Raw genomic sequence first — 25,444 nt, forward strand, 5'->3', positions numbered from 1 at the left:
TCGCATTGTCGCCATCGTACCATCTCGTTGTCGTACTGTCGTCATCGTATTATCGCATTGTCGTCATCGTACTATCGCACTGTCGCCAACGTAATGTCGCACTGTCACATTGTCGTCATCGTACTGTCGCATTGTCGCAAAGTCGCCATCGTACTATCGTATTGTCGTTATCGTACTATCGCATGGTCCCCATCGTACTATCGCAAAATTGTATTGTCGCCCTCTGGATTTTAATGTGTAACCACGATGGCCCTAACGGTATTCCGTACATTGGTTTGTTTCAATTCAATACTCTTTTCATAACTGCGGGTAGCCTTTGTATAGCTAACATAAATATGTATTACTGCACATGCGCAACTACACCACATGGATTTCGGAATGTTGTACTTTATTCTTGCAGTGAACGCCGCCATTTTTACATAAAAGTTTCGTTTAACAACTTAAAGCGCCTAAAGTAAGTTATGTGGATTTTTTTTATGTACTTGTTAATAATTATTTTGGGTTATTTCAAATGTGAGATTTGCGTTATCCTAGGCAAATTGTTTTCCTTTGTTCAAATAATTTAATATTAAAGATAATCTCGTCGCCCAAATTCTTAGCCTTGCTGAAATGTAAATTTGAAAGGTGTGTTAACGCTTTAAAATTAAATTTAATTCTATTGAATGTATTTCAGAGGTACATCGTCAAAATATATACGTGTATCACATATAAGCATGCAACAATTTTAATATTTAAATATATACGTTTATTAAAGAGCAGTATAACACAATGTATTTATTGTCATTGTCCTCATATGTCAGTTATAAAAAACGATCCTTCGTTGTCGTTTTACCTATTACACTTTCTGACGCTTACACCCAAGTTATTACGCATGACTGCAAGAAGTTATATGAAATATGAATACGTTTATTACGCATTCCATTAGCCATCTCTGCACGAAGAAATGTTTGTTAAAGGTTGAATGTCAACTTTACAGAAAGCCCTTGTGACGAATGCAAGTTTGTTTGATGTACAGCTAGCTAATCCGTTTTTTTACGGATGATATCAAATTGTAAATCTCATATCATTAACATGTTTGATCTCCTAAAACTACTTTTGTAATCATAAGAATTAGGTATTCCCGATTATTTACTGTAACATTATTTTTGACTTACCAAAAATTGTACGCAGTGCATTCTCCTATTATTCAAATACGTATACATGCAGTGTAATTGAGAGAGGTTTTGGTAAATAATAGTACTCGTTATTGATTCACCTATTAGATGTGTCAATATTTTCTTTATATTACTCTTTAAGAGACAAATACATGTACCAAGTAACAATTATTAAATGCTTAAAACATACCCATACATACGTATTGACAATATACAGCAATACTTTGTCGTTTAAAAATTCTATTCATAACTACATGATTGGCGGCTTCTTTTTAAAACACAGCTGTGGTATAAAAATAACGTTCTTTTTTATTCGATATTCGAATCCATGTTCAGTTTTTGACTACTTCGGTCGAAATATTCTGGACTTGTTATGTTGATATGTTTTATAAGTTGTGAGATCGTACTGCTTTGTTTTAATATTAATTTAATCTAATGAGTGGTGTGTATATGCTATTATGTACGCATGTAAAACAAATTACATTGACTTAAACTGAGAGCCAATTTTTACAATAAATATCTTGTAAAGTTGTTTTGTCTTTACAATTTTAAAAGTCTGTGTACATTGATGTTTAAACGATAAGGCGATTACAATGATTATTATATTGTTCCAACCACACACACAAGATTTCAAACATAAGTATCAATGTTTACAAGCTTTATTAGATATATATAATATAACTTATTATGAGCGTTTCAAAAGGTATACCTGTATTAATAAACACACTATAATTTGACTGTTCGGGTTTTATTTCGATAATCATTTTTTAGACGAAAGTTAAGTAGTCAGATGATTAACACTTTTGAATGCACGACTTGCGAAAACGTTTACTCAATAATATTTCATTTTATAGATAAATAAAAGCACATCATTATAAAGAATTTAATACACAAGAGATCAATGGAAACTCTTTAGCGCGAACTTGAATTCATATTGTATATAATTTGTGTGAAGGTTTTATTTAATGATACAGTGTGTTTGCCTCGACCAATCCTGTTTTAAACATGACCTAAAATGTAAGATACACTTTCAAACCCAGTAAACAGATAACAAAAAGACACCAATAATATAACACCATTTAAACGTTTGTCTTCATCGTCATCAGCATTATAATTTGCATCAAACTTGCAACAGCAGAAGATTCAGCATCGTTATAGTCGTCATCATCATCCTCGTCATCTTGTTGTTCGTCTTCTTTTAATTGCCCTTTTTGTCAGCAGCATCATCATATACCTACAGTCATCATCATAATCAAAATCATCCTCATTCCAATCATGATCACCAATACAATACTCACAAGCAACATGGGCAAACTCATCAAAATAATCACCATCGCAATCGTAATCAAGGTCATCATCATCATCATTTCTTTCAATCATCTTATTTCCCTTAGTTTTATTATTCCTATCAATTATCGGTATCATCATTGTCGTCATCATCATCATATGCAGCAAGCATCACCTTTCTCACATTCATGAGTGTAAAGTTATTTTTTTTACGCATTATAGTTTATTCAATTATTTTTTTTACAATGCATGAGTGATATTTTCCTCAGCTTATTTTCATCTAGCGTGGAATTCCCAAAGCATTTAATGGAACTAAATTTGTATATAACGGGAAATGCTATATTCAATTGTCATTGAGACTTTAGTCATTATAGGCATTTGGTTACAAAAGGTTATATTTTATTATTGGGTATCTACGTATTTTTTAAAATGTTAATATTAAAATGTTAATGTATAAATACTTACTTAAGACTTAGCCAGAGAGTAAAGGAATATGTTGAATTGCTTGTTTTTACGTCTTTAATAAACGTGCGTCAAACATTTGTCTGGGAAAACACAAAAATAATTACATTTAAATTGTGTTAATTTTACAATACCCATATTGCATTACGGTCACGTACTGCATATGCGGTTATTAATGTCTTTGTTCAATATTTTGTATTTTGCTGAATAATTTATCATACTCATTTTTAAACATATTGCAATACATGCCAGGCATACAGTGAATGTTACCACGTATTTCAACATGTTTACATTTTTTTTAGGTTTGTTAAACCTTATTGTCACAATTCAGAGTCAGCATGATTGCAGTTTTAAAGTCACCAACATTCACTAAAACAAGGATACTTTCACAGTCGTATTGGCGCTTTCATTTGTCGTTTTGGAGTGTTAATGTGATCATGCCCCTCAAACAAATCAGAACCATATTGCTGATATAAGCTACTATTTAGTCATCGACATATTGTATATGTGAAATTAAAAAACGTGTCCGATTATAAATATATTTTGAAATATTTAAATTTAAAGAGTCCGAAATCAATGTTTGTTGGATAACACCATTGCCGCCATAAACGGCATTCATACATTAAGCAATATAAAGTATTAATGTTATTTTCAAAATTCAACAAAACTAACTAGCTAAAGATCAAACAACATTCATATTAACACATACAACTTAAATATGCCAGATTAGGACCAAATGCATTCCTGTTGACTAGTTTATATAAGAATCTTTATTTTTTATATACAGCTGTTCAAGCTTGGTGGTTTGTTCAATGACCAACTCTCATATATTTTATATTTCGAATATTGACTAATTGTTGGTGAATTTTGGATAAAATTATAAAAACAACTATTTATGGTTCTACGCAGAAAAAAAATAACTTAAGCAACCGTGAAGCACGTTAAAATTTGCGAAATATAATAGTTACATTTAAAACTACTTTTACATATGTGATTAGAAACGTGTACCGATTTGTAACATTTCATTATTGGATATGATCCTGAGATAATAATATTGTTTGACCTCAGATTGTTAAAACAATACATTTTTTAATCACATCTACTTTAAATCTGACTCCAAAATGGAACTCATGCAACAAATAAAAATCCTGCTTAAAGCCAAGGGACAATGTGACCAATATTAAAGAGACTTTATTAAAGGGACAAACTACCACATTGAAATTGTACTTAAACGGCATTGAATCTCATTAAAAAGAGACAAAGACTTGACAAGCTATGAAGACACCGGACTTATCCAAACTCCCAAATGCCACGAACGTAGTATATTCAATATTCAGTTGATGTTTTAAACAATACATTTTGTTATTGGAAAGAAGTATCATAATGTTCATTTTTCGTGAAAATTACCTTTGTATCAAAACATTTATCATACAACTACATTGCCATCTGCCTGATGTAAAGGTGTCTGATAAGCATGTAATGTGTTTTTCGTATCAACAGGGTTTATATCAGTCGATATATGTAGACAGGTCATATTAATTGAATCGGATCATTTTTGGTAAAATATTATCAGATTTAACAAAATTAACAATTTTATACCAATATGTAATATATAATGGACACCTAGCGCAAGTGATCAGAATGCATGATTAACACGTCAAACTTCAAATTTTCTGTTAAAATGGGGGCTCAGAGTCATGATAAAGAGAAAAACGTATTACTTTCCTATCGTTTTGTAATGTATCAGGTTCAGTTTTAATAAAACAACGAATCAGTAGACCTCGATGTTTTGTTATTCTAAGCCTTGCATGATATATAACACAACGATAGCAAAGTTACCTCTTATTCTCTATACATCAGAAAGTTTGTAGTTACGTTTTTCTGTGTAATTTAGTTTGATATTTTTATAAGACTTAAACCAATAGTGCACACTTAGATTCATGTTTAGATTTTCACTAGAACTGTCTATATTTGAAATTTTATTTGCACTAGGATTAAGCAAATACTTTTGTTCAACTTATATGAAAAGTGACTTAGTACCGATCCGCAACATTAACTTTAAACTAATTTAGCATCGCCAACATTATTTCGATGTTTTTTAAGCAACAATTTTAATTACAAAAACGTTAAACGTCATACCATTAACAGCTGGCGACGTCACTTAGATATAACAACCACTTAACATAGCAATATTATGTCTTAGAAAGACATTTTCAGATGGATATCGGACAAACGAACTTACGGATGGACATACATGTTGGCCTGAAGATCATTGTAGTATCTAATTTGTTGCAAGTGGGAGGGCGTACACAACTTTTTAACTACGCAATAATCACAAATGTATAGTTAACGTACCTCTCTTTTGCGCATTACGCATATGAAAAGCAGGCACTATTTCGTGTAAGTTAGCCCCATTTCGTTTTAAAATTAAAGATCTTCTTCATTTGGCATTTTTCGATCAATTGATTTTTGTTTTATAATTGATATATAACGTTTTATCCATGAAAACCCCCACCCCACACACAGCAAACATACATATTTGAACGGTCAAGATTTATAATTGTGGTGGTTCGGCTTTTGTTGTTTTGAACGTTTCTGTGCTGACTTGCCGGCCGCTTTAATGAAAGGATCCCCTCACTGATCTGTTCTATTTTTTTAAACGTAATGTGCAGACCGCTTGCCAACGATAAATGCTGAGTGTTAAGAGCATTCGCAATAGAAGTTCGGTCGTTCGACTGAGGCATTGTGAATTCTTAACCGCTTCGCTATCTACATTTCCTTAATTACCTTATACGTGCATTGGTTGGCTTTGGCTTGTACATAAATCAATAATCTTTTCATTACTGCGGGTCGCCTTTGTAAAGCTAAAGCCAAGGTGAATTATTGCACATGCGCAACAAGACCACTTGGCTGTATGACTACATAGATTGCCGCCATTTTGACATAAAAGTTTCGTCCAACAAGACGAAGCGCCAACAAGTGAGTTATGTGGAACTTATTTTTTATTTGTTAATTAGACGTTTGTTTTGTTTAAAAATGGAAGATTTGTGTAATCCTAGGTAAAAAAAATTCCTTTGTCAAAATACTATTATTTAGATTTGTTTTTATTTTAATAATTTGTTTGCACATATGCTCAATATGGCAAATTATCTATTGAACATATTTGAGTGGTACATTGTTGTCAAAATATAAACGTTTATTAAAGAACAGTAAACAACATTTTAAATATTCGAATATGTACGTTTGTGAAAGAGCATTATACAACAATTGATAAGTTGTTTTTTCTTGATATGTCAGGTAAACACGTTTGAAACGATCTTCCTTTTATCGTTTTACCGACTTAAAATTATGACGCTTATATACAAGCTATAAAGCATGTAGTTAGGTTAAATATGAATACGAATTCATTTGATGCATTGCCAAAGCCATCCATGCACAAACAAATGTTGGTGAAAGGTAGAATGTCAAATTAGCAGGAAAACGAATTCAACTTCGTTTTATTTACAGCTAGCTATACCGTTTTATGCGGATGATATAACCTTGGTTAATCCAATGAATATCTCGTAACAAATAACATTGTTGATCTCCTCACAGTCAAGAGCTTATTTGATCCTATGAATTATCAGTTTTTTTTTAATGAACATATACCTTTTTACGAACAAAAAAGTATACACGATTCATTATACTATTATTTGAAGTTAATATCAATATGCCTGAAGTGTAAGTGTGAGATATACTGGTTGAGAATATTACTCGTCATTAATGTATTTTCCATCATTTTCGTTATATGGGTGTTTCAGGCAAATACTTGTACCAGGTACCAAGTGCGAAATGCAAACAAGATGCAAATACATAAGTATTGACATTATACGACAATTATTTGTCATTTATAAGTTTATGCATGACAATATTATTGACGACGGCTTTTAAAAACACATGAGTGGTATAAAAAAACGTTTTATTTCAAATTTGTATTCCGTTTATTTTCTACTTCGGTCGTCTGGAAGAAGCTCTAGGACTGTTCTTATCTCGTCTTCCCGATATATTCTGGCATTGTAATGTTGATATGTTTTGCGAGTTGTGAGATATTCCTGTTTTGGTGTAATATTGCTTTAACATAATTAGTCGGGCGTAGATGATAGTTGGTACACACCTTGAAATGAAAAACATGTTAATCAATGCATAAAGATGCCATTTGAAAGTGTACAAAATCGTCATAAAATCTTTAGCCTAGTTAGCAAGTAATAAATTATTTTTTTAAATTTTAAAACCGAAAGTATGATTTCTATACGCAAACGTCCATTTCGACAAACGCGATTATTATTAAGTTTTAAAGCGCAAGAAGACGGATTTCTACCTTGTAACCACCATACATATTCTAATTGGCATGAAAAAAATATGTTTCTTATTTATACTTAAATTCACCATGCCAAATATGTTATGTGGCTTTAAGTTAAACTGTTAGCCAACTTTGACAATAAAAATCTTGTACAACTTTAATGTCTTTAATAGTTGAATCTTCATGTATGCTGGGTTTCAAAAGATATTGCGAATAAAATGATTATATTGTTCAAACCACACACACGATTTCAAACATTAGTGGTTTTGTCCGCAAGACTTATTATACATATCATGAACCTAGTAATTACGAGCATTCCTAAAAGTATACCTTTGTTCATAAGATAACTTTAATCTGATCTTTCTGGTTGTGATTTCGATAAACATATTTTGATTTTTTTGAATGAATGTTCAGTCGTCAGATGTTTTACGCTATTGAATGCACTACTAATGCATACGTTAACTCAAGAGAATTAGTTTTATTGATAAATAAAGCAACGCATTTGAAACGACTTTATATAGGGTTACGGCACAAATGAGAAAAGTATGATTACATGCATGTTCTCAGGTTCTGTTTGAGTTTAAGATGGCAACACAAACTCAATACTTCGTTTGGCCTGCCCATGTTTTTAAACAAGTTATAAAAAAATAAACAATTAAATACAAAAGAGATCAATAAAAACTCCTTAATGAATAACCGAGTTCAGATTGCATGGGCATTTTCGAACATTTCACTGATTAATATATTTTTTTTACCTCGAACAATCCATTTAAAATTGACTTAAACATGGAAAGACACACATACGCACATTTAATCATACAACAAACATCACATATATTACAACGTTAACAAGTTTGTATTATTTGTGGAGAAGCCCACGATAAAATAAACAATATATCATCATAATCATCATCATAACCATCTCATTTATCTTCTGTTTCTGAATTTTCTTTGCCTTCAGCTTCTCTTCATTTTTGTCTACGTCGTTATCTACGTCACCAGCATTGTCTGCATTAACAACAACATATTCATCATCACCAACATCAACATCATAATTTGCACTATCATTTCAACAGCAGATATAGCATCATTATCGCCAGCACCATAATCTAACTTGTCATCTTCTTTTTCGTTTCCTCTGTCGTCATCATCATAATCATATGCCAACCATCATAATCAAATCAAAATTTTCACCATAATCATGATAATCGTCATCACAATCGTCTTCTTCTTCATCATTATTATAATAACAATCGTCATCATGGTCTGTATCATCATCATTATATCTTATCGTATTCTTCTCCTTTGTTATATAGGCCATAAGCGCTATGGCCATTATCGTAATTATCAATTTATTCAACATGATCACACGCATAATAATTTTAAATATCAGAATCAAAAGAGGCAGTTTCATTATCGTCGTCAAAATCGTAATCATAAGCAGCAGAAGCATCACCTTATTTCTAATCAATATGCACAATCATATAAATCAGCATCACCTGCAGCAGCAACATCAAAATCACTGCCCTGCTAATCAACACCATTTAATATTAATGCAATTTTTAAAGTAACATAGTGATTTAGATGATTATTTGACAATAAAACCGAACAAGGACAATCTGCTTATGTATGCAGGAGTGATAATTGCCTGATGCTGCAAGTAAATTAGGCTTGATTTGTGATTCGCATCAAGCGTTTAAATCATAAAGTTATTTTGGGAATTAAATAAAGCAAACTTAATAGTCATATAATTTGTACCTTGACATTTCAATAATAATTGTTTGTTTTTTTAATATTATAAAAATGCAAGCAATATTTACTTATTTAAAACATGTTGGTGAAAAAATACGTACTGACGAATTTGCCAGATATTAAAGGAGTTTTAATATTTTTAAGGACAGCCTTAAGTATATTAAGCTTTTTAAATACGCGCCTTGGAGTTTAAACCGACTAACAAGAACGTGGTATTTGTACCAAAATAGTTATCATAAATAATCAGCACTTTATATATTAGATATTGTGTGTGCACACAGACTAGGTGATTCCTGGAACATCTCAGTATATTGATCTTATTTCACTTTTATCTTTTTCCTTAGATTCAGTCGTTGAATAAAATGTGAGCCCTAATGTGTATTCAAATTGTTGATAATATCAAGCGATCACCAGAATACTTGTATCAAGTATTTTGAATCAATCAACTTGATTTAAAATGGTATCTTTGCGAAATATTATAATATTTGCTTTTCATGATACTGCCGATGTTAAACAATACTTGTATCGTGTCTTCCAATTTTAGTTCGTTTGATTTTCTTTTATTTAATATATTATTTTTCATGTATAGTTATTAATTTTTTGAAGCACTTTATGATTCTTAAAAGTAACACAAAGCATGAGTGGCTAATTTCATATCGCTGGAAAACAAAAAGTGGTTTATAATTCCTAATGACTTCGATCACCAAAAAAGTAAGCTGCGTTCATGAAACTTGGGTTATACGAGGACAAAACAATCCCCCCATCGTTCTTCTTTTGAGATTCATATGGAGATTCTTATCTTTCTCCAACAAAAATATACCTACTTCTGTTTGAATTTGCTAAAGCTCTTAGTTTTCTTTTAAATGCAAAATAAATACAAAATATTGTTGACAATAGTTTGGTAGCATTTCAACTTGTTATTCCAAATTCTTATAACACTTAGTAATTGTAACTAAAGTTTACGAAAAAGTAACTTATTCGTTTGGTGATGTTGGTTGGAAAAGTAAGAGTTTCTTTTTACTAAAGTAAACTGAGATGAATAGATCCATACTTGTATTATGCATGAATAACCAGAAGGGAATACCCCACAAAGTTGCGAGACATTCCTTAAACATCGCCTTCAAAACTTCCTGGTTGAAATGGTTCTAAATTATTCGTTTACATTGTTTACATTCAAAGTTCCGAAATTGCCTAAGCTTAATTGTTTTTGTTTTTTTTATAACTCGTGTGATATTCCGGAACACAACAGTAATGTACAATTCCGTGGGCATTACATCATGCAAATTTTAAATGAGTACATATGAAACTTATTATCTTTAGTTTGATGTTACAAATTAACTATTCGTAAAAAGAATGTGGTTTGATATTGACTGATCGATAATGAAGATCTTTAACATATTCGTAGATTAAAGGGTAGCTTTTGGAAGAAAAACACATGAGCAACACACAGATAGCCGATACAAATGTGCGAAAAAGTTGCAACCAATTCAATGCTTAATGAAATAAACACTATGCAAAATATATTGATTGTATTGATTTTAAGTTATTGTTTCATTGTCATTTGATTGTATATAAGTATATAAATAATAAGAGCATCACTCATTTATACTTGTTATTAAAAGGTTTTTCTCTTTTCATTCAATTGTATGATTGTCTTTGCATTGAATATACTTTATGTAATAGAACTATACATGATCCCATGATATTCTTGCATTATGCATCATTTTCAATATCGTTTGAAACGCTAATTGCGATGCCGTGTTGACATTTGCTTTTTCCGGAGAAATGTGCAAAATGTTTTAATTTGATTATAAATGGTAATAATATTAAATTTTTTTTTAACATTTTCATTTAGTTATTATTAAAATATTTACTGCGATTGCAGTTTTAGTTGTATTTAGCAAACGGTCTGAAGATCATTCCAGTAACTAATTCGGTGAAAATGGTAGGGCGTATTCAACTTTTTAACTATGCAATAATCACAAATGAATAGTAAAAGTACCTCTATTTTGGGCATAACGCATACGGTAAGCAGGCACTCTTTCGTTTAAGTTGAGCTCCATTTCATTTCAAAATTAAAGATCTGTCTTCATTTGGCACATTACGATTACTTGATGTTCGTTTTATAATTGATATATAACGTTTTATCCACTAAATCCCAAATACAGTAAACATACATATTTGAGCTTTCAAAATGTATAATGGTGATGGTTCGGCTTTTATTAATTTCACCGTTTTTGGCTTACTTGCCGGTCACTTTATGAAAGGATCCCCTCACGCATCTGATCTATTTCTTAAGTGTAATGTGCAGACCGCTTGCATCGATAAATGCTGAGTGGTTAAAGCGTTCGTAAGTGCCGTTCGGTCGTTCCACTAAGGCATTGTGAATTCTTTACCGCTTCTCTAACTAAATTTCCGTAATAGCCTTACACGTGCATTTGGGTGGCTTTAGCTTGTACCAAATCAATGCTCTTTTCATAACTACGGGTGACCTTTGTATACCTAACATCAAAGTGAATTATTGCACATGCGCAACAAAACCACTTGACTGTTTTATTGCAGAGAACGCCGCCATTTTGACAAACAAGTTTCGTCCAACAAGACGAAGCGTGAAAAAGTGAGTTATGTGGAATTTATTGTATATCTATTTGTTAATTAGCATTTTGTTATGTTAAAAAATTGTAAGATTTGCGCTATCCTAGGTAAATGTTTAGCCTTTGTCAAAATAGTGAAGTTTTTAAGTTCACCACTTTGCCCTAATTTAAAGACTTGCTTGAATTTTAATTATTGTTTTCGTATATGCTTAATATGACATTTAATCTATTGAACTTTTTGAGTGAAACATTGTTGTCAACATATATATACTTTTATTAAAGAAAAGTATACAACACTTAAATACTTGAATATATACGTTTATGAAAAAGAGGTTTACAACCGATTTATGTGTTTTACTAGTTTCACAAATCTCTAATTACATGTTTCAAACAATCTCCCTTTGTCATTATACCGACTAAAATTTCTGACCTTTACATCAAAGCTATAAAACATGCAGTTAGGCGAAATATGAATACTTGTAATACGAATTGCGAAGGCCATCCCTGCACAAACATATGTTGGTGAAAGGTAAAATGTCAAATAAGCAAGCAGACGTATGGCGTGTCAAACGTTGCAAAATTCAATGTTTCCATATGTATGTGTTATATTCGTATATGCGTTGAAGGCACCAAACCTCAGTACCTCCCAAATGACTTTAAGACGTTTTTCGCATGACAAGTTTTTTTTTGGAAAGAGTTCTGGAGATAATTTCAACTGATGATCAGCTTCGTAGAAGGATTGCCACTGGGCAAAGTCAACTTTCTTAGACCATAACCGAATAATGCTGACTATTTTATGTGACAGTCTTCTTAAGACAGTAATATGTTGGCCATCAAACAATGATAAGCAGACTGTGATCGATGCATTTCAAAATAAGAAAGGCTTCCCTGGAGTCTTGGGGGCAATAGATTGGGCGCACATAAAAATTTCTGCACCAGGGAAAAGCTCTCCAGACTACTTCAATACAAAAGGACACTATTCAATAATCTTGCAAGCTGTTTGTCGAGAAGACACCGGGTTTACTGGAATGAATCACATAATAGGAAATGGAGCTTATCCGATTTCTAAATACTTGATGACGCCATTTAGCGATGATGGTCACTTTTCAAGGGAACAGGTGAACTTTAACAAAGCCCTTTCTGACACCCGTCTCCTCATAGAAAACAGCGTTGGCATGTTGAAGGGTAGATTTCGCAGACTTATTTTTATTGATATGATGAATATAGAGTTCATTGTCAAAACAGTCATTGCAAGTTGCATTCTTCATAATTTATGCATTTTAAACGAAGATGAAATTGACATTCTTTTCGAAAATGATGAACCGGAAAATGATGATAATAACTTTTAAAGCGGGTATATACGATTTTGTCAAATATTTATGAATTTAAATAAAATGTGTAAAAAATTATTATATATATATTTCAATATAAATTAAAATAAAAGTTAAGAAGAACATGTATCGAAAAATGCGAAATATGCCAGATATTTAATTCTGAAATTGAAAACGGCTGTACAGCCGAATTTGCCAGCATGTATACCATACATGTACGATGTGAATCTAAACTTAGTTTAACGGTTTATTTGAATTCCCGCAACGATATCTATTCATACGACACACGAACACTAACTCCGAGCTTAATACAAAGACGAATGCTTCGGTTATTGTAGGAAAATATGTACGTCACAATCGGCTCGGGCGCTAATTTGTCTTTGCTGCATTTTATGAAATTCGGCTTTAATGTATAATTTTTCTTTCCCATTTTATGTTATTGTAACATATTTTATCAATATATTACAATTAAACACATATAAAAAATCGTATATACCCGCTTTAATTATTATTACCTCAAAATAATGTCAGACGGTTAGTTTTGAATCCTGATCATGCATTTATCTTCATATTTTTATGCCCCCTTCGAAGAAAAGGGGGTATATTGTTTTGCACATGTCGGTCGGTCCGTCGGTGAAGAACTCAAGAACGCTTAGGCCTAGGATCATGAAACTTCATATGTACATTGACCATGACTGGCAGATGACTCCTATAGATTTTCAGGTCACTTGGTCAAAGGTCAAGGTCACAGTGACTCGAAATAGTAAAATGGTTTCCGGATGATAACTCAAGAATGCTTACGCCTAGGATCATGAAACGTCATAGGTACATTGATCATGACTGGCAGATGACCCCTTTTTATTTTTAGGTCACTAGGTCAAAGGTCAAGGTCACAGTGACTTGAAACAGTAAAATGGTTTCCGGATGATAACTCAAGAATGCTTACGCCTAGGATCATGAAACGTCATAGGTACATTGATCATGACTGGCAGATGACCCCTTTTTATTTTTAGGTCACTAGGTCAAAGGTCAAGGTCACAGTGATTTGAAACAGTAAAATGGTTTTCTGACGATAACTCAAGAATAATTAGGCATATGATCATGAAACTTCATAGGTACATTGAGCATAACTGGCAGATGACCCATATTGATGGTATTGATGTTCAGGTCACTAGGTCAAAGGTCAAGGTCACTGTGACAAAAACGTTTTCACAAAATGGCTGCCGCTACAATTGACAGCCCATATGGGGGGCATGCATGTTTTACAAACAGCCCTTGTTTCATTAAAAGTAATAAAACATTAGATTGTCCATATGGCTGTTAAATGATAAGGTAAATTTGTGTATCCAGCATAATTGTTTTCACATGTCTGCAATTCTATGTTATTGAAAATATGTCTATTGCACTTAAATAAATTGACTAAAAAACAATTGCTGTTTCACTTTTATAGCAAATTACATAACAAAAGATAAAATATCTTTAAACAAAAGTCAACAACTATATTAATAATATCATCCATGATTTGGAATTTGACAACTATTTAATTAAAACTTTGAGTCAATGCAAAAGTGTTAGAAGCTTCTTTCTGCAGTGTATAGTAAAAACAAAGTTGCATGCATGCAATTTATAATTGGAATGGAAATGTTTAACATCGAATTTTAGTTAAAATATATTCAGAACTGCACACAAAAAATAATTGCCTAAACATGCATGTATCTAGAAACAAGAGCTGTGTTTGTGAAACACAATGCCCCCTACTGCGCTTTGAAGCCATATATTTTACCTTTGATCTTTAAGGGTGACCTTGACCTTTCACCACTCAAAATGTGCAGCTCAATAAGATACACATGCATGCCAAATATCAAGTTGCTGTCTTTAAAATTTCAAAAGTTATTGCAAAAGTTTAACCAAGGTTAAAGTTTTGGGACAGACAGATAAGACAGACAGGCCAAAAACAATATACCCCCGATCATTTGATCCACGGGCATAAAAACCAGTGAAACATAATATCATATGGTTGACCTTTGTTTAAGGTATTTATATTTAGAATGTCTATGATGATGACATTACATATCAATATTAAGGTATTGTGTTTGTTTTTATTGGTTAACTCTCATTGAAATCCATAGATCACTTCTAATCATCACACAGTAATTATTCCATACATGAACTGATGGTCGAATGTTAGATCTATTTTTGCTTTAAGTGTCAAATTTCATCACAATCTGTTTTAGTATCAGATGGCCGCCTGCCACTATGACGAGCTGTCATTGTAAACAACAAATTCAAGAATATAAGAGCAAAATGTGTCCTTATATTTAACAAAGTAAAAGCAAAACAAATGAACAGGTAACACTTTTCTGATCCCCTGCTCTAGACAAATATAGAATTAAACATGTAAATGTTCGAGCAGATTGAAATCTGTATTACCTTTATTAAAAGGGCAGGCAAAAGAACATTTTAATTCATGGAGGCTACTGAAACTCAAGCACTCACTTGAGAAGAATTGTTGTGTTAGGTTATCAATCTATGCATTTTTTTCACTTGAACAAATCCTTGCGTTTTCTGTGAAACATATAACCCTAATGCTGGTCTTATTTTGAAGAAATCCAGTTGAAAAAAATGGTGCTTGAAGAAAAAATGTCCTCTCAGGTGAGCTTAGAACTATAAATTAAATTGAGTCCATCCTATTAAACCAGTAAAACTAGGCCAAGAACAATAAACAATACTAAACATGTTCCAGTGGGGTACAGACACTTCCGACATTCTTTTGTCTATAAATTCTACCCATGTAAACACAAGAAAATTCGTTGATTTGATATCCCCCGCCAAATAAATTTTGTTAATGGATGGGTTTAGAACTAAAAGAAAAGGTATACGTGAAGGTTGTGCCTTTTGTCATTTATTTTTTAGGTCTTGCACTGTCTGATAATTGAGAACATCAGGACATTTTGAGAATCCATTTAAGTAGTGTTATTGCATAAGCTTTTGCTCGTTAACGTGCTGAGTTTGATTCCCCATGAAGTGCTATAAGACAATTCAAGGTCAAACAAGTAAGGAACATGTGAATCAATGGAAAAAGTGTGTCGTCTATCTAAATTTAATGATGACATTTTAACCTTCCTTATTTAAATCGCATAACAAAATTTAGAGGTTTACTTCACAAACTTATATTATAAGCAAACAAACAGCGAGCAAGCTGACAGACAGAGTGACTCCAATAAACCCAATTGTAAACTTTGTTTGCGGGGGTTAGTTTTTTATGTTTGTATTGAAATTCTTAAAGTTTTTATTTCTGTTTCATCATGTTAATAAGATTTTTGAATATATCAACTTTCTCATTCTGCATTTGTTTAGCAACCTCTAAACGTGATTGTTCTCTCTGCTTCTCCTCTTTACCATACTGTTTCAAAATATTCAATATTTGATTTGAAGAACTTTTTCTTGTCGGTTCTACTGTATCTTTAACATTGTGGTCTCAACCTTAGTCAGTGTCTTCCTCTGCGTCTCCTGTACATGCTGATGAACTAGAAGCACTATCTAAGTTTGAAATAGTATATGATGGAGAAGTATCATGACTTTCCCCTATAATATAGTCCAATTCTGGTTTAAATTCAAAGGATGTTCTCTTTGCTCCCGTCGCGCTGTTGCTGTCTTTAGCTCGACGATGAGCTGCCACGATGGTCTTATATCTCCCTTCAACCTGCTTGCTATTAAAATGATAACCTTTACTATTAAGGGATTTTCACATTTTTTCCCACAAAGTTTTTTTTTAAACAGGGGGTTGTACAACTTATCTCCAAATGCTTTGTACAGTTCAAGGAGGAGTAGGGTTTGTGATATTGTCCATGTAATACTGAAAGTATCTTTGTCTGTAAGAAAGTATCTATGGTTCTCAGGCAGAGACCCTATAAAATATTAAAACAAATGTTTAATAAAGCATTTAGATAAAACACTGGTCTACCCCCACATGCTGCATTGACACAAAATATTTTGCATGTTGTCTTCCCAAAAACGAGAGGCTAATTTATGGCGATTTTTAGGAATTATTATGCCATTATCATTTATGGTCATTTTGATCTTTGAACTCTTGAATTCTTTCGCATGACAGGCCGTCCAATGTCTGTGAACAGAATTAATATACAGAGTCATTTTTAAATCTCACTATGAATGAAATAGTTATGGGCGGAAAAGCTCATTTATGGCCATTTTTGACTTTTGAACTCCAAGTGTAACCTTGACCTTGGAGATATCAACATAATTCTTTCACATGACACACAGTCCAATGATTGTGAAATAAATACCGAGTAATCTTAAAATCCCACAATGAATGACATAGTTATGGTCCGGACAAGATCATTTATGGCCATTTTTGACATTTGAACTTAAAGTTTGACCTTGACCTTGGAGATATCGACGTAATTCTTTCATGTGACACACCGTCCAATGATGGTGAACAAGTGTGCCAAATTATTTTAAAAACTCACAATAAACGACAAAGTTATGGCCAGGACAAGCTCATTCATGGTCATTTTTGACCTTTGAATTCAAAGTGTGACCTTGACCTTGGATATATCGACATAATTCTTTTGCGCGACACACCGTCCCATCATAGTGAACAAATGTACCTAGTCAAATTACAATCTAATGATAAATGTCATAGTTATGGTCCGGACAAGCATTTTGACTTTTGAAATCCAATGTGACCTTGACCTTTAATATATCGACGTACTTCTTTCGCATGACACACCGTCCCATGATGGTGAACAAATGTACCAATTCATTTCACAAACTAACGATAAATGACATAGTTATGGTCCGGAAAATCTTTCGGTTTAAAACGCACTAAGTGACCGCGTGACCTAGTTGTTTACCAGGCATGACCCATATTCAAACTTGACCTACACATCATCTAAATACAACTTGTGACCAAGTTTGGTGAAGATCGAATGAAATGTTGGGACAGACAGACCGACAAAGTGACTCCTATATAGCCCCCATTGCTTTTGGTAATGGAGGTATAATTACAGCATTTTAAAACAATGGCAATTAACACACATCTATATATAATGGCAAGACATAAACACTAATACATTGTGAATAACAGAGAAGTGTTAAATATCATAACCCTTTCCTACATACACGCTTCAAATTTTGACCACTTTTGAGCAAGCCTTGACCATTCTTTTAAGAATGAAAGGGTAAGTGTGGTAACATTTACAGCATGATAGGCCAACTTCAATGTTGCGTTTTAGAAAGCTGCATTTTTGGAGGTTGGTCATAAGATTGTGAATGAGTTTTTTATGTTGCAACAATAAGATTTAATTAAATAAGACACAATACAGGTGTAATGTGTGATATAATGATCATTCCTAAAATGTATTTGTGTTATAAAAACAAAGTAGGAAATTAACTCCATGAATTTCATCATCACCATCATAAATCCTCCTTTTTGTCAACATCAACAGCAGCATCAATCATCATCCGCTCATGGTCACCATAATCATCATTATAATGATCCTTGTCAGCAATACCCTTAATTCAACCACCAAATTATGCATCATCATAACTATCAGCAACATCATCAATTATCACCATCATCATTACCCCCCCCCCCCTGATTGTCATCCTCATTCATCATCATCATAAAAATTGTCACAATCTTAAGCATAATTATCATTGCCATAATCATAATTACCACAATCACCATTACTGTTACCATCCTTACCAACACTATCATCTTCCTCACAACTATCATAAACCTCATTAACTAGAGCTTTGTCACAGACGTGACGAATAGCCCCACATGCCGAATTGACACCGAATATTAATTGTGCATGTTGTCTTCACATAAAACAGCGGACACCATGCCCAATGTTAAAAACGCACTAAGTGACCCCTTGACCTAATTTTGAACTGGCATGGCCTATGTTCGAACTTAACCTACACATCATCTAGATACAACTTCTGACCAAGTGTTTTGAAGCTCGTATCAACACTTCTTGAATTAGAGAGCGGACACTTAATACGGACCGACAAACACACCGACCGACAAAAAAGCTCACTCCTATTTTCCCCCTCAACTTCGTTTGTGGGGGTATAATTATCCACTCATGGTCACCATTATCATCATCAGAATTATCCGTATCAGCATTACAATCCTTGTCATAATAATAATCATCATCACAAACAGCCTTACCCCCCCCCCCTCCCCCCACCACCACCACCGCCACCACCGCCACCACCGCCAAAACCATCACTAGGAGTACCAGCATTTGTCTTCCCTGCAATACAAAAAAAAATAAAATATCTTTCAGCAGCTATAGGATTTTTTGTATATATTGCATTGTGATGTTTAAATTTCAAATAATTTTAAATCTAGAGGTTTGTCTTCAAAATGAAGAAACATAAATGAACTAAGTTCAAAATCAATTAATGTAATGTATTGGTAAACATTGTTTAAACACACGGTAATTATAGTCGTAAACAAGAGCTGTCAGAGGACAGCACGTTCGACTATTCGAGTGCTTTACAGTATAACGTAAGCCATCATGGAGAGAGGGGATATAATACGGGTGTGTGGTCATTTAATAGATGATCTTTCAAAAATAAGAAAAAAACAAACAACATTATTATTATTTATTTATTTATTTTATTTTTTTGGGGGGGGATTCTGGGGTGGGGCGTGGGGGATGGTTTGGGTGGAGTGCATTGTGGTATGTCAGGTAAGTGTTGTTTTGTCAATGTATGAATCAAATGTGATCATAAATAAAAGCAATTTAATCAAAATTAATAAATTTGACCTTGAGAGTCACGGTCATTCAAAGGTCAAGATTAAATTCAACTTGCCAGGTACAGTACCATCATGATAGTACGAAAGTATTTGAAGTTTGAAAGCAGTAGCCTTGATATTTTAGAAGTAAAGTGGATCTAAACACAAATTTTAACAAAATATTCAAAGTTACTTAGACAAAAAAGGGCAATAATTCCGTTAAAAAGCCAACTACTTCAGGAGTAAAATGGACCAAAACACAAAACTTAACCAAATGCTCAATTATCTAAGTATAAAAGGGGCCATAATTCTTTCAAATTGCTTGATACAGTTGTCTGCTCTTGTTTATAGATTGGGATCATGTTGGTTAAAAATATGCAAAATTTGAAAGCAATATGTCAAAGGACATCTAAGTATAAAAGGGGCCATAATTCTGTCAAAATGCTTGATACAGTTGTCTGTTCTTGTTTATAGATTGAGGTCAAACTTAAACATTTGCACGCTCATGCTAACGCTAACGGGAACGCCTACGCCGGGGTGAGTAGGATAGCTCCACTATATATATTTCATTACAATTGTCGAGCTAAAAAGGTCCGCAAATAATTGTATGCATTAAATTCCTCCTGACCTTTGTGCTTCTTGAGACAGAAAGTAAAGCAAGTTTTTGTGATATATGCGCATGTGCGGCTACCCAATGTATTACCAATTAAAAAACATTCCGTATTTTAAGAAGAGACCACATCACATTGTTAACTTTGAAATTAAAACAAATCAATCACTATTTTCGCAATAAACAATCTGAAAAAATCCAAGCACATGAACATATTTGTACTTTTTGAATCCCTAATTATCATTAAACATGTAATCAATCACATTTGCAAGTTTCATTTGAAAGTAAAGAGATAGGAAAAAATGTGAATGACAAACCTTGCCTCAGTACAGATCAAATGTTATCATAGGCATGTTGCTTGGTTGAATGGTCTGAAATACAAAGTGTCACCACATCTTCAATCAATTATAATGATGAATGCATTTCAATATTTAAAGAACGTACATAAGGAATGGGATGGTCAGTTAGGCTCGATTCAGTCGATTGGTCATTGTCGGCTCGGGTACTACTTACATGTACCCCAGGTACACTTAAGTATACTTACATGTACCCCGGGTACAGTACATATACTCAAACGTACCCGGGAACTTTTCCGCTAAATTGATCATTGTCAGCAATTATTTTTTAAATTAATTATTTTCACATTAATGTCAATTTTCTGTAACATGGCATCTATATTATCGAAACTCATACCCAACAAGCATGTTGATGCATTTTTAAATAGCAATTTGTTTCGTAATTTCTGTAATCTGTAGCCCGTTTTACGACATCAGATTTGGAACGGAAAAAACAGTCGGGTACAGTCTAAAATCGGCTGGGTACGTGTGAGTATATTTACCGTACTCGTTGTACATGTAAGAATACATGCATGTCCCCGGGGTACATGTAAGTAGTGCCCGAGCGGATAATAACCAATCGAGCCTCAGTTAGGTGGTAAGGTATACTGTATGTGACATGAATAAAATGGAAATTGAAGTATTGGTAACAATTTGACAATAATCTCATTTATTAATTCCAAATGTGACATAAAATTGCGTTGCTTTTTTTCAAGTTACAAATATTATAAGTTTAAGCATACCATCTGAATTCAGGGCCTCTACAAGGGTTGCTGATGCTTTGATGTGATGCTCCTCTCCATCAATACTGACAACAAATGTACTGAAAATACAGTTTAGCTTAAAGAGACTTCTGTAACAAATGGCAAATTCATGCTTTAAAATCGATGATGCTCCAGATTATATCAATAAAATATTGGAAGAGTATGACATTACAGGAAATTGCATTGTTAAACCGTCTGTCATGATTACAAAATAAGCCAAAGTGTGCATATCCAAATTAATAGATACTGCTCAAACAAAATGAAAAAACACCATAATGTTACAAATAAGTGCAGGATGCTTAATGTGCACATTCATACTGTAGTAATGCTCCAAAGCTTAATATTTGTTTGTCTTTTGAGACTCAGAATTTGAAACCTAATGCGTAATCATTTTACTCACATGTCTTTGTCGGCCATGATGTTTGATAGACGCACTTAACGCTCGGAAATGCCATATCCGTTTTAAAGTCATACCCGTTAAAATACTTCCCAGCATGCAAATTATAGGACATATATATGAAAATTATCCAACAAATATATGGAATTTATACCACACACATATTTTAAAAATTATACAACACATATATCAGAATTATACCACATATATATCAAAATATTGCATACATATATGAACTTTTAGAACATATATATGAAAATATCAAACATAAATATGAAATAATACCACACACAAATGGAAATATGCAACATATATATGAAAATTTTACCACAAATATATCGAATTTATAGCACACACATATTTTGAAAATTATGTATCATAGCTAGCTAGCTATACCGTTTTTATGCGGATGATATCACTTTGGTTTATCTATTGAATTTCTCGTATCGTACTGCTCAAAGTAAAGAGCTTATTTGATCCTGATAATCAGCTATCCGTTTTTTTTGTAAACTGAACACTTTACAATTTTTTGCAAAAAAGTGTATGCAGTTCAATATACTATTATTTGAAGTTAATCATCATCATCATCATCATCATCATCATCATCATCATCATCATCATCATCATCATCATCATCATCATCATCAACAACGTCATCATCATCATCAGCATCATCATCATTATCACCATTATCATCAATGGCGACAAACTAATACACGCATTTTTTTATTCAAGAAAACATTATTTTACTCATATATTACAATTAAGCCTTTATAAAAAATACATTGAACCTTTGGTCCTTTGTTCGATTTACAACACGCTTTGTTACACTAAACTGGATCAAGCTTGTCTTTCATCGATGTAAGAATAATTAATATAAAGGATTTTATATTTTTTAAACAAGTCGGTAACGACGTGCCGATGTGCAAACAGAACTCTAACTGAGACAAGTATTTATTTGAAAACTTAAATATAGCCAGCCGTGTTATTAATTGGCTTATAGTTTGACGCTGCATATCATATTTCATACAGCCTTGAATAATCATAATCTACGATTAGTGTAAACATCGACGATATATGGCCAAACTTTACGGGTACAATGGTAGAAATCGGCTTCACAATACAAAAAGATATACTGAATTTACTTTAATAATTTTAACCAGTACGTATCAGAACAAATGTCCGTGTATTGTCATAATATTTATACTGACTTTAATTTTAGTTGTTATTAACATTTCAGTTTGTCAAGAGACAGTAATTTTCGTTTGACAAAATGGAGATGAGCAAACAGAAGTGCCCAAATCCGAGTTGCAAGTCCTTGATGGAAAACACATTTAGATTTTGTGGCAACTGTGGAACAAAAATTCAGTGTGATAGTAAGTAGATTTTAAATATACGATATTATCAAACGGATGTGGTGTGATGAATCGATAATAATCAGAATATTTAATTTAACAGGTCAAGATGCTGGGTCAAGTAAAGCCAATTATTTGCGCCCCAATGTTGACAGCGAAGAGCACGCAAGAAAAACGAATAGTACGTTTACGTCGTTTAAGTAAAATCTTTGTATAATAAGCATAACATGGTAAATTTCCAATTGACAGATTAAAGTGTTCCTATCTATCTGTGCATTCCGTTTTACTTAAGTTAACATGTTGTTGAGATGATTACTTTGATAACGACCAGTACTCTGACAAAGACCAGCTACACACGTATAATTATGCATACCATAAACCTCGTGTGACTTTAATATAAGATCAAGCAATACTAATTGTGTAATGTTATCTTTATAAAATCGTTTCTTTTGCTGATGTATTATGCTTTTTTAAAGTGTTGTTTTAAGTGAAGTACGAAAATGACAACAAGTGGTTCTGTCAATTATTTTATTCAAAAACATAATTGTTTATTAATTTGTCCTTTTAATTGTTCGCGACATTAACGATATATCAGCTAATAAACAATGCTCAATATTTCTATTAGTTAACCAAGAATTTGCTTGTCATTCATTTGCAAAGACAATTTTTTTTTAATTGATTTAAGTAAATAAAGCGGTGTAAACAAATAATTGAAAATATTTTCCATAGACGGTGAAGGCTATTTGAACTCGGCTGAAGAAGAATTAAACGTAAGTACACAGAAACTGGATACGCACATGACGCGATTATATAGTGAATATTTGTTTCCTTCCAGTTTTATAGTTAGTATCAGAACATTTGTTTACTTTATATAGTTAACATTTGTAAATTTGATTTTTAATTTGATAAAAAAAAATGAAATAGTTAACTATACTATGAACATTTATTGCAATTGACCTTTGGTCTAAACATAATACTTTTGAGCGGATTTGTTGTCAAATCTTGTTAAAGGATTCTTCTCCTATATATGATTCAAGTAAGGGCTATGTCAGTACCTCGCATAAGTAAATATAATATTCTATTTGTATTTATAAATCTTAAAGCTTATGTTTTAAGAGTATTGTCTATTCCGAAGATCATTAAAACACTTACCAACCTTAATATTATGTTATTTGCCGGGACATGTTTTCATCATTACAACAGGAGACGTTTTCATCATTATTTGTTCACAAAGTCATTGCTTCATGTGATGACAGATCGCCCTTTCAATAGGCAGTACTTGCGGCATTGTCTTGTGTGTGTGATGTAATGTAAACATTTAAACTTTCGTTACACTAGTTTTACTTTAGCAACTCTGTGGGAAAATGATAAACAACGAGTTTCATAACTTAAAGTACATCAAATGATACAATTGCATCTTTTCAATACGATTTATGTTATTTGAAACCAAACGTTCTACATATGGTGAGTAAAACTTATAGATACAGTTGATTACTTCAGCCCATGGAACTTCAGGCGATGGCGAACGATGTTTTAGCAACTGCCTCTGAAGACGCTGATATTGAAAAAGTTCGTAATACACTTGAAGAAAATGTAATAGAACCGACCGTTCCATTACACATCGGAATCGTTGGTGAATCAGGCACTGGGAAGTCTTCGTTTATAAATGCCATGCTTGGACTTCGATCTGGTGACGTTGGAGCAGCAAAAGTTGGACTATTTGAGACGACGTTAAAACGGACTGAATACAAACATAGTGGCTATCCTAATCTTGTGTTTTGGGACGTCCCAGGGGTCGGTACTATAAATTTTCCAAAGGAAACATACTTGGATACAATAGAATTTGAAGTGTACGACTTCTTTATTCTTGTAACAGCATCGAGATTCAAGGAAAATGACACTTGGTTAGCAAAACAAATAATAAATCGTAAAAAGAAATTTTATTTTGTAAGAGCAAAGGTAGATTTTGATATTCAGTGCGAATTGAATAACTCTGCGAATAAAGATAATGTAGATGAATTGTTATTTAAATTAAGACAAGACAGTGAAGATCAGCTTAAACAGAGCGGTGTACACAAACCAGATGTTTTTCTCGTTAACAACATGAACACACAGACATACGATTTCAGCGCACTGACGACTAAACTGATTACTGACCTACCGGATTTGAAGAAGATGGCTCTAGCATGGTACATGCCTGCAATAACACTCGGCGTTCTTGAACAAAAAATGTTGTACTTTAAAAAAAGAATATTTAAGATCGCTCTCAAATCAGCTATCGGAGCTGCAGTA

At 32.8% G+C, this 25,444-nt stretch overlaps 1 long non-coding RNA gene across 2 annotated transcripts; it reads left to right on the forward strand.

The window, feature by feature from the left end:
- The first annotated feature begins 361 nt into the window (after window positions 1-361).
- Window positions 362-24,895, forward strand: LOC127851649 (uncharacterized). Of its 2 annotated transcripts, none has more exons than XR_008035868.1 (6): window positions 362-454; window positions 11,557-11,611; window positions 23,038-23,173; window positions 23,256-23,333; window positions 23,882-23,922; window positions 24,653-24,895. It is a non-coding gene; the product is annotated as an uncharacterized LOC127851649 (long non-coding RNA). The 2 variants fall into 2 exon arrangements; XR_008035867.1 differs by lacking the exon at window positions 362-454 and adding an exon at window positions 5,779-5,882.
- Window positions 24,896-25,444: the final 549 nt, after the last annotated feature.

This window comes from Dreissena polymorpha, chromosome 11 (genome assembly GCF_020536995.1).
Source record: "Dreissena polymorpha isolate Duluth1 chromosome 11, UMN_Dpol_1.0, whole genome shotgun sequence".
Classification (NCBI taxonomy): Eukaryota; Metazoa; Mollusca; class Bivalvia; order Myida; family Dreissenidae; genus Dreissena; species Dreissena polymorpha.